The following is a 14,455-nucleotide window of genomic DNA, read 5'->3' as shown; positions in this document are numbered from 1 at the left end:
CGGGCTTATAGCTTCATAGAATCATAGAATTTACAGTGCAGAAGGAGGCCATTCGGCCCATCGAGTCTGCACCGGCCCTTGGAAAGAGCACCCCACTCAAGCACACAGCTACTCCACCCCATCCCCTTAACCCAGTAACCCCAATTAACCTTTTTTGACACTAAGGGCAATTTAGCATGGCCAATCCACCTAATCCGCACATCTTTGGACTGTGGGAGGAAACCGGAGCACCCGGAGGAAACCCACGCACACACAGGGAGAATGTGCAGACTCCACACAGACAGTGACCGAAGCCGGGAATCGAACCTGGGACCCTGGAGCTGCGAAGCAACTGTGCTAACCACTATGCTACCGTGCTGCCCAGCTTGAAGGGTGCCACTCCACACCAGGCGCAGCTGACTAGGAGTCGCTCCCCTTCTTACCGTCAGCCACTGACGTGTTTGGAAGGATTTGCAGGGTGACACAGTGAATAAGATTAAATCTGGGTTCTGTAGTGGCTCTTCAGTGAACATTGTCTACTTCACACAGTCAACCTGCTTTGATTGTGTTATGAAAGCACTTTCCTTGACCATCAAGTCCTGGGGTGCGTCCAGTTTCATTGGCTTCCCAATGAAACCCAGTAGCTTCTGGCTTGAAGGCAGGAACTCCACCCAATCTGCGACAAGACCTCCTGAAGACTCACATATAGGGTAAGAAAATACCACAATGGTCCATCAGGATGGTTTCAATGATTGGGAGATATTGCATACTCTCTCATAGCCTCAATTTCTTCCTTGTTAAATGTCTTTAATTTAACGATCACCAGTATCTACCCAAAGCGCCATTCTGCCAAAGTATTGGAAAGTATTTGCCGAACAGAAACAGGCCATTGGGCAATGATTCATCCGCTGTGTTTCACTTAAGTCTTCTATCACACTTAATCAAACTTCCTCGACTTCTTCTTCGAATCTGTTCTGGTGTATCTGGCTTATCCTTAAATGCATCTGTATAAAAAGCCTCAACACACCTCATGGCAGTGAAACAACATTTTACTCTGGGCAAACAAGCTTCTCCTTGGTTCCCTATTTGTTTACAGGCAAACATACGAACTAGGAACAGGAGTAGGTCACTCTGCCCCTTGGACCTGCTCCACCATGCAATAAAGTCATGACTAACCTCAACCTCACATTCCTGCTCTTCGATAACCTTTCACCCCCTTGTTTATCAATGACCATCTGATATTTATCATCCCTAGTTCTGATCCTGCCCACAGGTAGAAACAGCTTCTCTCGGTCTACCCCTTCAAGCCCTTTCATAACATTACAGACCACCGACTCATGTAAAGAGCCCTAATCTGTTCAATCTCTCCTTTTTGGAAAACCTCTCAATCTGGTGTCATTCTGAAAATTGTTTCTGCATAACCTCCGTATTTCTATATTCTTTCCATAATGTGGATACCTGAATGGTCCAGAGTGCTGCATGCTGTGATATTGTGCGCACCCAGATGTAATATAAAGGTGCTGGGCAGAGCAAGGGTTAACGTGGGACTGGAGAACAGCACCACCCACAGTATGATGCATAGAGTCACATGGTAAGAGACTCTGAAAGAACAGTCGAGAGAGAACACTCTCGAAGCAGCCGACCCACATCGAACCCGCGCTATGGGTGATGGTAACCTGGATCTATGACTCCTTAAAGACTAACAATAATTGGTTCATGGATAAACATACAAGTTTCAGGATCTTATCATGAAGGCAGTTAAGGACATATCGCAACACTGCAAGTGTGGTCCAACCAAGGTTCAATACAAACATGACTTAAATTCCTTACATTTTGTGCGGGATTCTCCGCCCCCCCCCACCGGGTCGGAGAATCGCCGGGGGACGGCGTGAATCCCGCCCCCGCCGGCTGCCGAGTTCTCCGGCGGCGGGGATTTGCCAGGGGCGGGAATCGCGGCGCGCCGGTCGGCGGCTGCTGGCAGTGGCCCCCCCAGCGATTCTCCGGCCCGCGATGGGCCGAGTGGCCGCTCGCTTTCAGCGGGTCCCGCCGGCGTATGTTACGACAGGTACTTACCAGCGAGACCTGGCTCCGTGGGCGGCCTCAGGGGTCCTCGGGGGGGGTGCAGGGGGAATATGGCCCCATGGTGGCCTGGCCCGCGATCGGAGCCCACTGCTCCGCGGGCGGGCCTGTGCCGTGGGGGACTCTATTCCTCCGCGTCAGCCACTGTAACGGTCCGCGATGGCCAGCGTGGAGATGAAACCCCTGCGCATGCGCTGGGATGACGCCAGCACACGCTGACGCTCCCGCGCATGCGGCAAATCGCGTCAGCCAGCAGAGGCCCTTCGGTGCCTGTTGGTGTGGAGCCAAGCCCCTTCCGCGCTGGCCGGCGTGGCGCAAACCACTCCAGCGCCGGCCTATCCCCTGAAGGTGCGGAGGATTCCGCACCTTCAGTCCGGCCCGACGCCGGAGTGGTTCGCGCCACTCCTTCGCGCCGGAGGTGCCCGTCCCGCCTGTTTCCGAAGAATCCCGCCCCTTATTTCCATCCTTCTTGAATATGTGCCTTGTTGGTTTGTGTATTCCCTACCCTCTGTGTAAAGTAATTAATTCTTAATATTTTATTCAGCCTATCACCATGTGCCATCATGTTCGAGATAGTGTGATGACACAAAAATATCCAGAATTAGTTTACTTATCGTGTTAGGGCAACAATCCTAAAATGAAAGTAATTTAAAGAATAAAGCTCTTGGCATAATAACGTACCGGCAGGCACAGAAGACTTTTACAGTTAATGGGCAGAATCTTACCAGAATTTGGCAAAGTGTCAGGCTCAGATTGAAAACTGTTGTGTAACTCTCCAGTTCCAGTTTTCTCTCGGAATCCTGAGCCTCTTAGAGAGAAAAGATTAGGGGACGCGGTTTACGCCATCACTCTGGCAGGGCGGGGCCTCATGGAACCGGGATCCAGCTCCAAAAGAGATTGGGGCACCGCTCTTAAAGGGCACCCCGGCCCGCACTGCAGCCTGACGGACCCCAGCCCGCATCACGGAGCTTTCAGGGGGCTCCCCGCCGGATCTGACAATCCTCCCTGGCATACCCCGCTACACCCACCCACCCTCTGACAATCCTCCCTGGCATACTCCCCCTACACCCACCACCGTCTGGCATTCCATCCTGGCATACCCGCTGTTGCTGTTTAAAGTCGCCAATACGATGTTATATCCCAACAGCGTCGCAAATACTGTGGGTGTTTCTATTTCTCTTATTGAACCACAAGGCTTTCCCGTATATCAGTCAAATGACCACACAACCAGTTAGTCAGTTCAAGTTCAAAGATGGTTTATTTACACACAAGGGTTACTTCGACATGCAAGCACAATATACTAAAAGTTAAACTACACCTATCAGCTACAATAACCTATACTTAACTTTAGGATGACCAGCACTGTGCAAGTGGATAAGGCCTTTATCTTGATCTCACGTGGCTGGTTTGAAGAAGTGGCTCTGTCTCTGCTGGGCTCACCCGTCAGGTAGCGATCTTGGCTGGCTGATCCTGCTACAGTTGTCTGGCACGGGCCGGATTCAAAACAGACCGAACACTTGGCTGTGTCCCTTTTTATCCCTCTGGGGTTTCACGTTCTTTGGGGCAGTCCTTAATCTTGGACCCAATAATTCGACAGGCTTCGATCACTACCTTTGATTTTGGCCAATAAAGGAGCAGGTGCCTTGGTGGCTGGACTCTCTCAGTAAACGGGAGTGGTACCGATCAGTCTGTGTCTGTATCGGTTTCGTGAGTGCAGTCCTATTGTTCTGGGGAAATGGGCCATCGATCAGGTCTAGCTATCTGGGTTGCAAATTCACACAAGCTCTGTATCTGTCTGAGTCCTGGGTTGGCCACAATTCCCATGGTCCTTTGCAGGTGACCATCTCAGATGGCTACACCCCCTACACCCACCCACCCTCTGACAATCGGTAGCATAGCGGTTAGCAATGTTGCTTCACAGCGCCAGGGACCCGGGTTTGATTCCCGGCTTGGGTCACTGTCTGTGCGGAGTCTGCACGCTCTCCCCGTGTCTGCATGGGTTTCCTCCGGGTGCTCCAGTTTCCTCCCGAAAGTCATGCTGTAAGGTGATATGGACATTTTGAATTCTCCCACAGTGTACCCGAACAGGTAGTGTGACGACTAGGGGATTTTCACAGTAACTTCATTGATGTAAGCCTACTTGTGACAATAATGAAGATTATTATTATTATAATCCTCGCCGGCATATTCTACTACAGCCCCCACCCTCTGACAGTCCTCGTCGGCACACTCCCCTACAAACCCCACCCTCTGACAATCCTTGCCGCAAACCCCCCCTACACTAGCACTCCCACCCAACAAACCTCCTTCAACACTGTGCAAGTATATCCGGCATTCTCCCCACAACACTCAGTGTCCACTCCCCCTGCCCCCACCACACATAAATCGACCCCTCCCCCCATGGTGCTCCCATTAGGGCCCATCCCTGGATCTGCCCCAGCACAGTTTGGCATTGCCAGGTTGGCACAGATCCAACCTGGCAGTGTCAACCTGTGCCAGGGGACTGAGAGCCAGCCTGATGGAGGTCGTTCAAATGAAAATGACTCCTCTGTGATAATTCTACAGCTTGCATGTTCTAATTGAACACAAACATTAGAAGGTCCAAACCAACCCATGATTTCAACAGTTTATGTCATTGGTAGATTGACAACTACAAAGACTACCACCTCAACAGCAAAGATTTATCTCACGTCCTTTTAATCCCTGATATTTCTGGTACTTTCCCCACCCCAACTGCGTGTCAGTCTTGTGTATGACTGGGCGGAGGGTGGGATGTGGTTAGTGGAGTCATTAGATGAGCAGATTGTTGTTTTATTATTAACATTACATATTGTATGTCTTCTTTTGTCATAAATAAACAGGTTTTTAATGTTTAATTACAAATCTAGTGCCTGTAACTCATTTGAGTAATCAAGGGTCAAGGATCTCGGGGCAATATACAAATTATTGGTTATATCACTTATGTTGGGGTGGCATGTGGTGCAGTGGATAGCACTGGGACTGCGGCGCTGAGGACCCAGGTTTGAATCCCGGCCCTGGGTCACTGTCCGTGTGGAGTTTGCACATTCACCCCATGTCTGCGTGGGTTTCACCCCCACACCCCAAAGATGTGCAGGCTAGGTGGATTGGCCACGCTAAATTGCCCCTTAATTGGAAAAAAATAAATAAATAATTTTACAACAAAAAGAAATGTCACTTCTGTTGGGACTCGGGCGTGTGGGGTTGGAATTGACCCTGCACTCACCCAGGGTGTCCACAGTGGAAACAATCAACGGTTTCAAACGAAAATCGGATGAGCAAGGCCACGGGAACAGAACAGCAACTGTTCCATGGGGATCTGACAAGGAAATGATGGGTTGAATGACCTCTTTCTGTGCCATAAATGACTCTCAATCTAGACACATGGGGCGGGATTCTCCGACCCCCCCCCCCCCCCCACCGGGTAGGGGAGAATCTCGGCCATGGTGGCTTCTGCTCCCGTTCTTGGTCTGGTTTGGTGACGGGAGTTAGAAATCTTGCGAGAGTCCTAAATCGCATTTCACACCGATATAAAAGTGTGACACGATTGTCACCTGGCCTCCTACCAGTGATGTAATGGGAATCCCGACATTGATTGTCGGATACAGAAGTATAATACATTTTTATATCATTATCAGGCCCTTACGCCTGAATCACGCCCTCCCCGTTGGATAGTCCACTCACGTTGGCGTAAGGGCAAACCTGCATGAACTATGAGTGGTCTTCCATGAACACTGCCTGGGCACTGCTCCCTTGCACCTACAATTCCCCTCCAAGTCACACACCATCCTGGCCTGGAGCTATGTCGTCATTTCCTCACTGTCTCTGGGTCAAAGTTACAGGCAGTTTGCATGGCTCACCAGCCCCGCTGCTGGGAACCGACAAAGGCGACCAACGTCGGTGGACCGAAAGATCCCATCGGTGGACAGGGGCTGGAAAATTCCGGCCACAATCCCAACATCACGAGTGGCCCTTCGCTCAATCTATTCCGCAACCAAGGTATTCCTATGTTAATGTGTCACTGATGAATGCACTGTGCACTCTCAATGAGAGTGCCACTCCACTTCTAAAGTTGCGCACCTCGTCTGATACGGCTGGTTATTTACCTAGGCCGGGATTCTCTTCTGCACTTCTGACTTCGCTACTGCTGCAAGCGAGGTCGGAGAATCTGGTCGCATTTCTCGCTGGTGGTGTGACTCCTTACACCCGCCGCCTGTCAATGGGTTTTCCCACTGAAAACGGCCCACGCTGCCGGGAAACCCGCTGGCAGTAGGACCAGGGGACCCCCGCCACCAGCGAACAGCTGGAGAATTCCGCCCTGGATGTTTCTTTCTTGATGTCAGCACTGCTGCCTCACAGCATCAGGGTTCGATTCTGACCTCGGGTGACTGTCTGTGTGGCGGTTTCACATTCTCCCTGTGTATCTCCGGGTTGCCTCCAGGTGCTCCGGTTTCCTCCCACTGTCCAAGGATGTGCAGGTCAGGTGGGGATCAGCCATGCTAAAAAAATTGCCCCTCGTATCAAAAAGGTTAGATGGGCTTAGGGGGAGTGGGCTCAGGTGCAGGACTATTTCGGAGGGTCGGTGCAGACCCGATGGGCCAAATGGCCTCCTTCTGCACTCTAGGCTATGATTCTTGACGCCAGCCTTGATTTTCTCAATTTCTTCAAACAGGTCCCAAAAATTCTTGCCACCTCTTCCCCAGTATGACCACACTTTTCTGGATTTTGGTTACTTTACACCCTGGCATGAACCCCATCTTGCCTCTATCATGCTTATAGAATTATAGAATACCACAGAACAGAAGGAGCCCATTCGGCCCATCAGGCCTGTCACAGCTCTTTGACGGACTTATCCAATTAATTGCTTTCACTCTGCTCTTCCTCCATATTGACTTCAAAAATATTTCCTTTACAAGGGTGCCTGCAATGACTTTTGAAAGTTATTATTCAACCTGCTTCCTCCGCCCTTTCTGGCAGCGCATTCTAGAACATGACAATTTGCCCGAGCATAAGTTGTAAATTTTACTCTACCCCAATGGTATTAAGTTTATCATCGCAAAACAGTGTCATCTGCTCCCTGGCCCTCATGCGAGCGAAAACAGTTTCTCTCCATCAACTCTGTTACAAATCCTCAGCATTTTGAACACTTATTGGGTTAATGTGGTGAAAGGATAATAACAGCTGATAAATGCGTGCTGTGCTAAAAAGACATGCCTGTTTGGATGTCTAATTTTAGCATACAATTTTGGACCTAATTGCTGATTACCATAATTTGAATTTGCCTGAAGGTGCTAAACCAGAAAGCACAGATTTATCACTGAAACGAAGATACAACACAATTTTCTTTGGTGTAGTGTAAACAGCCTTCATGCTCCCAGTTGCCCAGAAGGCGTGATGTGCTCTGGCTGACATGCAGTAATCTGTCTGAGGATGGATCAGGGATGGAGACACCACATTCTCAGAAGGCTGGCACTGGAGGTCCTGCTGGAGGAGGTCCAGAGGAGAGGAAGTGCCTGCAGTGGAGAAGGAGCCCACCGCACACCATAGAGCAGTTGGGATTGGGCTATTGAACACATTGCAGCGTGAGTTAGACAGAATTTTTATCTCCAAAGGAGCCAAGGGATATGGGATGTGACATTATCATAAATGTACAGAACTGGAAGTATTAATGTTATGTCCAAATCAACCACGAGAGGGAGTTAGATGTAGAACTATATAAGGCATCGATGCTGAGCCTTGTGGGTGAGAGGTTGAGGAGAAGGATGGAAGACAGACTGTAGAAAAGAGACTGTGAGTGAGGGCAGATCATAGTTCATGGGTTAGGTTCTCCGCACCCCAACGCCAAAATCGTGGCTGGCACTGAGGGGGAGAATCCATTTCCCCGTATGGAATCGGGACGGGTGCCGGTCCCCCGGTTCTGAGGGCCCCGAAAACGGTATGCTCGGAGAGTACGCCGCGCCGAGCGCAGCACCTACCTGCGGCCATTGCTGGAGACCCGCTCTGCCATTCTCCACCCTGACCGACCAAAGTCCCAATGGCCTGGACCACTCATGGTCCAGCCGGTCGGAAAACTAGCGTGGCAACTGCGGACTCAGTTCGCGGCCGCCCTGGTCGGGGGCGGGCCGATCAGAGGGCGGGAGGGTGGGGGTGGGGGGCTATACGCAGCCGGGCAATGTTTGGGTGGGTGGTCAGGGTCGGGTGCGTGGCCGATCGGGCAGTCTATTTGTAATGTCCAGTTTCTCGATCTGAGTCCGCCATGAAGCATGCCGCGGCCGTTGGAGGCTGCCGTCATGCGCATGCGCGGGTTCCGACCCGGAAGTGCCAGTTTTTCTCCCGTGAAAGTCCACAGTTTTCACGACGGTGTGGGGACATAGTCCCAATAACGGAGAATCCAGCCCCATATATTAGTGTAGAGATTAGTAGCAGGTGAGTGCAGATTGTATGTTTATTATCAACTCTGCACTCTATAGGAGTAAGTGTCGAACCCAGTTAAGTAGTGTAAATAAATCTATACCTTTGTTCAATTTATAAGCTGTATGTGGTCTTTGTGAACACTACGCCAACCAGTCTAGAAGTAGCAAGACAAAGAACACCACATGGGAGGCAGGCAGGAAAGTGGAGTTCAGGTCACAATCAGATCAGGAATGATCTTATTGAATGGAGGAACATGACTCAGTGGGTAAATGACCTCCCCTTAGTCTCTTTCCCAATGATCTTATCTATTCCTTGCCTTCTTTGCCCTCTCCAAGTCATTATCACACATTTCTCTGAATTGAATTCCATTTACCTCTGTGCAACTACCAGACTGGTCGATAGGTATATTTCAGCCTCCTCCTGCTTCCTTATTAGCCAGATGATTAATTTCAGTAATGTCTGAAAACTCCTTAATCGTGCCCTCGATATTTGAGCCGGAGGCATTGACACAGCGCACAAACAGCGGGAGTCCTGCTACTGAATTATGTGGAATCCCACTGGAAACAGTTTACCAGTCACAAAAACAGCCATGGGCCAAAATGCTTTGCTCCCTGCCACCGCACCAATTTTGTAAGAGTGGATGTTTTCATCAGTTCATTGATTTCTCATATATTGCACTCCACCGAGGTCCCAGGTTCGATCCTGGCTCTGGGTCACTGTCCGTGTGGAGTTTTCACATTCTCCCCGTGTTTCGCCCCCACAACCCAAAGATGTGCAGGGTAGGTAGATCGAACACGCTAAAATTGCCCCTTAATTGGAAAAAATGAATTGGGTACTCTAAATTTATATTTAAAAAATCATTGCGCTCCAACAGTGCTCCCTGTGGAGAAGCATGGGATGACTGGCAGCAGCTTATGGGTTTTGGAATTTAATCATGCACGTCCATCCTGTGGAGGATGATTTGCGTCTCAGTGGAATAATGACAGCAGATTCGGACAACTTCCCCACCATTGCTGCCGTAAATCATGGGTCGAGTATTTGCTTTTGCTCTTGCCGAAGCTAACCATCCTTAAAGTACTCGTCCATGGCTGGAATGGGCAGTCACAGAGCAATAATGTGCCTTCTTTTATGATTCCAAACCACCTTGCTTTTGAATTGCTGGCAATTGGACACATCGGTGTTATGAATTTGGTTTGAGGCCTCCACCCCGAGTTGCAAGGTCTTTGATCTTTGATGTAATTGTGACAATCTCCTAAATTCAAATCCATACTATGATTACAGGCCAGGATTTAGAGAACCCCAAAGTATATCATGGGGTTCACCTGACCCACAACTTTTAATAGATCTTGGTTATGGGGAGCACACGGGCTCGCTCTACAGGTGTGATGCAACAGAGAGTTAAAAGTATTTTTAAACAAAACAATGTTTCTTCTATGAACCCAGTTAACATTTTATAAACATGCAGTAAACATTTTATCAACGACCTACCCACGTAACCCCACAAATACAATACTCTATAGGTTACCCGTAATAACTTCCCAGACAACATCCATAAGTTAACCACTTTTCAAATAAAGACAGCAGGCTTAAATTCTCTACAGAAACAGGTATTACTTTGAAATCATCAATGAACTGAAGACATTCTTTAGCTTGTAGAGAGAAAGATCATTTCTTAGCAGCTTGCTTTGAATGCAGCTCTCCAACTCTGAAAACGAAACCAAAGACACACTGCAGCTCCCAGGTCAAAACAAAAGTGAAAGACAGACAGCCCAGCTCCACCCACACACTGACATTACTGCAGCTATTTGACAAACACCCATTTCTTAAAGGTACATCCACCTGTGTAGCCATCTGGGATGGCCACTTCCAGAATACAAAATGGACAGGGAAGATTGCAGGGAAAAATGGACAATGTTAAGAAAGCAAGCAGGCACAGAGCCTATCTGCATATTGGAGCCGCAGCTCCCAGACAAAACTGAAACTGTAGGCCCATTAGCATATGGATGGCCCATCTCCGGGAACAAAGGAAGATACTCAAGTAACCGACCTGGCTCCAGACCTCGCGAAAGCAGAAAACAAAGTAGGCCAATGGCCACCTAGGACATGCCCAGCCATCTGGGCACCCACCCCTTTATTGGTCAGGATTAATGCGGATGATCAAGATGCAGTCCAATTATTTGGGGCCAAGTTCAAGGCCCGCCCAAAAGCACGTGAAGCCCCCTTCAGGTATAAGAAGAAGGCCCCAAGAGAGAATCGTTCTCTTGGACTTGGCTCTCACAGCGGAGAGACCAGTCCACCAGCTGCACCAGAAGCAAGTAAGTCCAAGGTCAACGCTCGCTACCAGACGGATGACCGTAGCTTTTTCCCCTCTACCACTTCGACCCCAGCAGCCTCAGAACCAAACAACGGCCATTGTTCCTCTGACTGAGTGGGCGCCCAAAGCTAAGTATAAGCTTTAGCAGTAGTGATAGTTTAGTCTGTAGTATTTTGTGCATGAGTAGATATTACTGTGTGTGTAAATAAATAGTATTGACTTTGAACTAACTAATTGGTGTATTGGCTCTTTGATCAGTATTCGGGGTTGAACCTTGTGGCGGTATCAAAAGATACCTGGCGACTCTAGAGCAAACATAATTACGATTAAGGAAGGCGACCATATTGACCGCCATATTCAGAGCCAACCAACCAAAGAGAGCAACATTTACTGGCGACCCAGATGGGACTCGACCTAGAAGTGGCCTAGTCACTCCGAGAGAACCCAAATTTGATTTGAATCCAATTGGAAACAGAAAAACCACAAGTGTAAGAATAATACTGATCAAACCTCCAAGATTCGGAAGTGTGTTAATGCATGCGTACTAACAGGGATATAAGGTAAACCTGAGAGATTTTGTTGCGTAAAACTGTCGGGAGCTTTGTAGGCCGGAAATTAGCGTAAGCTGTACCCGTGTTTACATCACTACTTTATCACCTCCTGTTCCAAATGCGGTAGAAACCCAGAGATAGAGAGAAAAATGGAAATAAAGGCAATGGAGCGCCTTATGAACTCCCAGGAATTCGAGGTTGCAGCGACCAGTAGAGTAGGACAGTGTCCCGTATGGGAAGAAGAGATCAGAAAATATCTCAAAAGGAAAGGATGGCCCCTTTGGAGTGAATTCTGCGGCAATGATGAAACAGGTCCCGGAAGTATAGGGCATACTTGGTGGGAGAACCTGACAGAGATTCATAAGAAGAGCTTAGGGAAAGCTCGCAAGCCGATGGCAATCGTGTCCTACTTGGCACAATTGCGAGGCACAGAGGAGGTCGTAAGGACGCTCCGTAGAGAGATTGAGGAGAGAGACAGGAATAGTGAAGGAGATTTGAGCGAATTTGAGGTGGAGAACAGGGAATTGAGAGAGCAATTAGCGGCGAGGGACAAGGAGGTGGCTGATGCCAAGCTGGCACACCAGTCGTGTCTCGCCCATTTGAGTAGTTTTCAGACCCAATATGATAAGGCCTACCAAGACACGCAACGCACGGTCTTGGTAAGATAGGAAACCGAACAACAGGTTGAACAGTTGCAGAAACAGTGCAACAACTTAAAAGCAGCCCTACGAGCACTCCACACTTCCACGACGGAACAAAGGCAGAGCTCGGTAGATCACGCAAAGTGCCGGAAGCAAATTGCAGAATTGCAATCTCTGCTTTCCGTTCAGAATGGGTTTCAGAGCACGTTTGGACCCCAGTTAGACCAGGAAAACGGCCCCGATTGGCAGGAGTTAAATGAGACTGCCCACAGATATGTACATGGGACATGTACACAGGAAAAACCCCAGAAACGAAAAGCACCCAACCCCTGACTGCACAGGCAGAACACACCCCTATGAACCCTGTAACCACACAGTGCAGGGCCTCAACAGAAGGAGACCCAGATTTCCTGTACATGACCCTGTTAACTGTAACCCAATTACGGGACATGTGTGATAGAATTACACCGTTCCTATCCACATCGGACCCCCACCAGTTCTTTGCTAGAGTAAAACAGCAGGCGTTGTTTACGGCCTGGATGAAAAGGAGCAAGTGAAGCTCACAGTTTTAAGCCTCAATCCTTCAGTCGTGGCAGCCCTTCCCGACCCACAGAATGTAGGAGGAGGCACACTCCAAGAAATGCACACAGCGATCCTAGATGCGATCGGCTATAACAAAGGAGACCCTCCTTTGAAGGCCTAAACAAATGTAGGCAGAAAAAGACAGAGCACCCCACAGCATTTGCTGGACGCTTGTGGATTCATTTTACAGCGGTATTTGGAGAGTTAGCCCGCGCCCATTTGTCCCCAGATAATATGGCCAAATGGACCTGCATCCTAGTCTCTCTTGCGACAGAGGCAGGACAGAGAGCTTGCGCAAATTACGACCCCTCAGATGAGGCCCACAATGAGAAATGGGTTTTGAAAAGATTGTCCCGCTCTTGGGAACAGTCCATCCAAGGCAAAACCGCATTTGTTAAAACAGAGGAAGAACAGACAGACATGCATCCAGTTAGAATCATAGAATCATAGAATCATAGAAGTTTACAGCATTGAAACAGGCCCTTCGGCCCAACCAGTCCATGCCGCCCAGTTTTTACCATTAAGCTAGTCCCAGTTGACCGCACTTGGCCCATAACCCTCTATACCCATCTTACCCATGTAACTATCTAAATGCTTTATAGATCCCCGCATGGGTAAATGAGGGCAGGAACAGCCCACAGCAAACCAAATCCCAGGAGTGTTACAATTGTGGACAATTAGGACACTACGCACGAGAATGCAATGCCCCCCAGAAGAAGCAGAGAAACCAACAGACAGGCACCCTAAATAAGAATAGGGCAAAGCCAATTCACAGCGTTAGCGCCCGTTCTGAGAACGCAGATACGAATGGCACTGACTGACGGTGTTCGGGCTCCCCAACTTGGGTCTGCGGCACCCTTTGGGACAAGTCCGGTAGACCGGTAGTGGCAGGCACAGTCCGGGGACACCCCGTAGAATTCCTTTGGGACACAGGAGGGTCCCGCAGCACGCTCAATTCCTCCACGATGTTTCAGCGAGACACGTGGCCCACGACAGACACCGTTACACTCAGCGGTTTTACAGGGCGTTTACAGCAGGGGCACATCAGAGCCCCTGTAGCAATCCAGATAGAGAACATTAAAACAAAACACCCCGTAGTTCTGGTCGATCTATCCCAGACAGCCGAACACATCTTAGGAATTGACTTCATGAGCTCCCACAATCTATCATTTGATCCGGTAAATAAATGTGTATGGAAAATGGCAAAGGCAGCACGAGCCCCCACCACGCTCACAGTTGCAGAGTATGAAAATAGGATCAGCGCAGTCGGTAACTTCTGGTTCGACCCTCGAGCCATTAGTCAGGACAAACAAGTTAGGGAAGTGCTGCAGCAACACAAAGCAGCATTTGCACAGCACAAGCATGACTGTGGCATGATCGCTGTCTTAATGAACATTACAGGTCCCGGCCACAGACCCCCAAAGCAGTACTGTTTTCCCCAAGATTTCGGCGGCGTGAGAACAGCTGGTGAGTCAGTCGATTTCGGCGGCGTGAGAACAGCTGGTGAGTCAGTTTCAGCGGGAGCATTGCGGAAGGAGGTTGCTGGGAGGTAAGTCAACCTTTAAAAGCACTTGTCTTTGCAGGGGCAGGCCAGTCGATTTCGGCGGGAGAACAGCTGGTGAGTCAGTTTCAGCGGGAGCATTGCGGAAGGAGGTTGCTGGGAGGTAAGTCAACCTTTAAAAGCACTTGTCTTTGCAGGGGCAGGCCAGTCGATTTCGGCGGCGGGAGAACAGCTGGTGAGTCAGTTTCAGCGGGAGCATTGCGGAAGGAGGTTGCTGGGAGGTAAGTCAACCTTTAAAAGCACTTGTCTTTGCAGGGGCAGGCCAGTCGATTTCGGCGGGAGAACAGCTGGTGAGTCAGTTTCAGCGGGAGCATTG

The sequence above is a fragment of the Scyliorhinus torazame genome, chromosome 11, assembly GCF_047496885.1.
Source record: "Scyliorhinus torazame isolate Kashiwa2021f chromosome 11, sScyTor2.1, whole genome shotgun sequence".
NCBI lineage: Eukaryota > Metazoa > Chordata > Chondrichthyes > Carcharhiniformes > Scyliorhinidae > Scyliorhinus > Scyliorhinus torazame.
Note: the sequence above shows the minus strand (reverse complement) of the source record.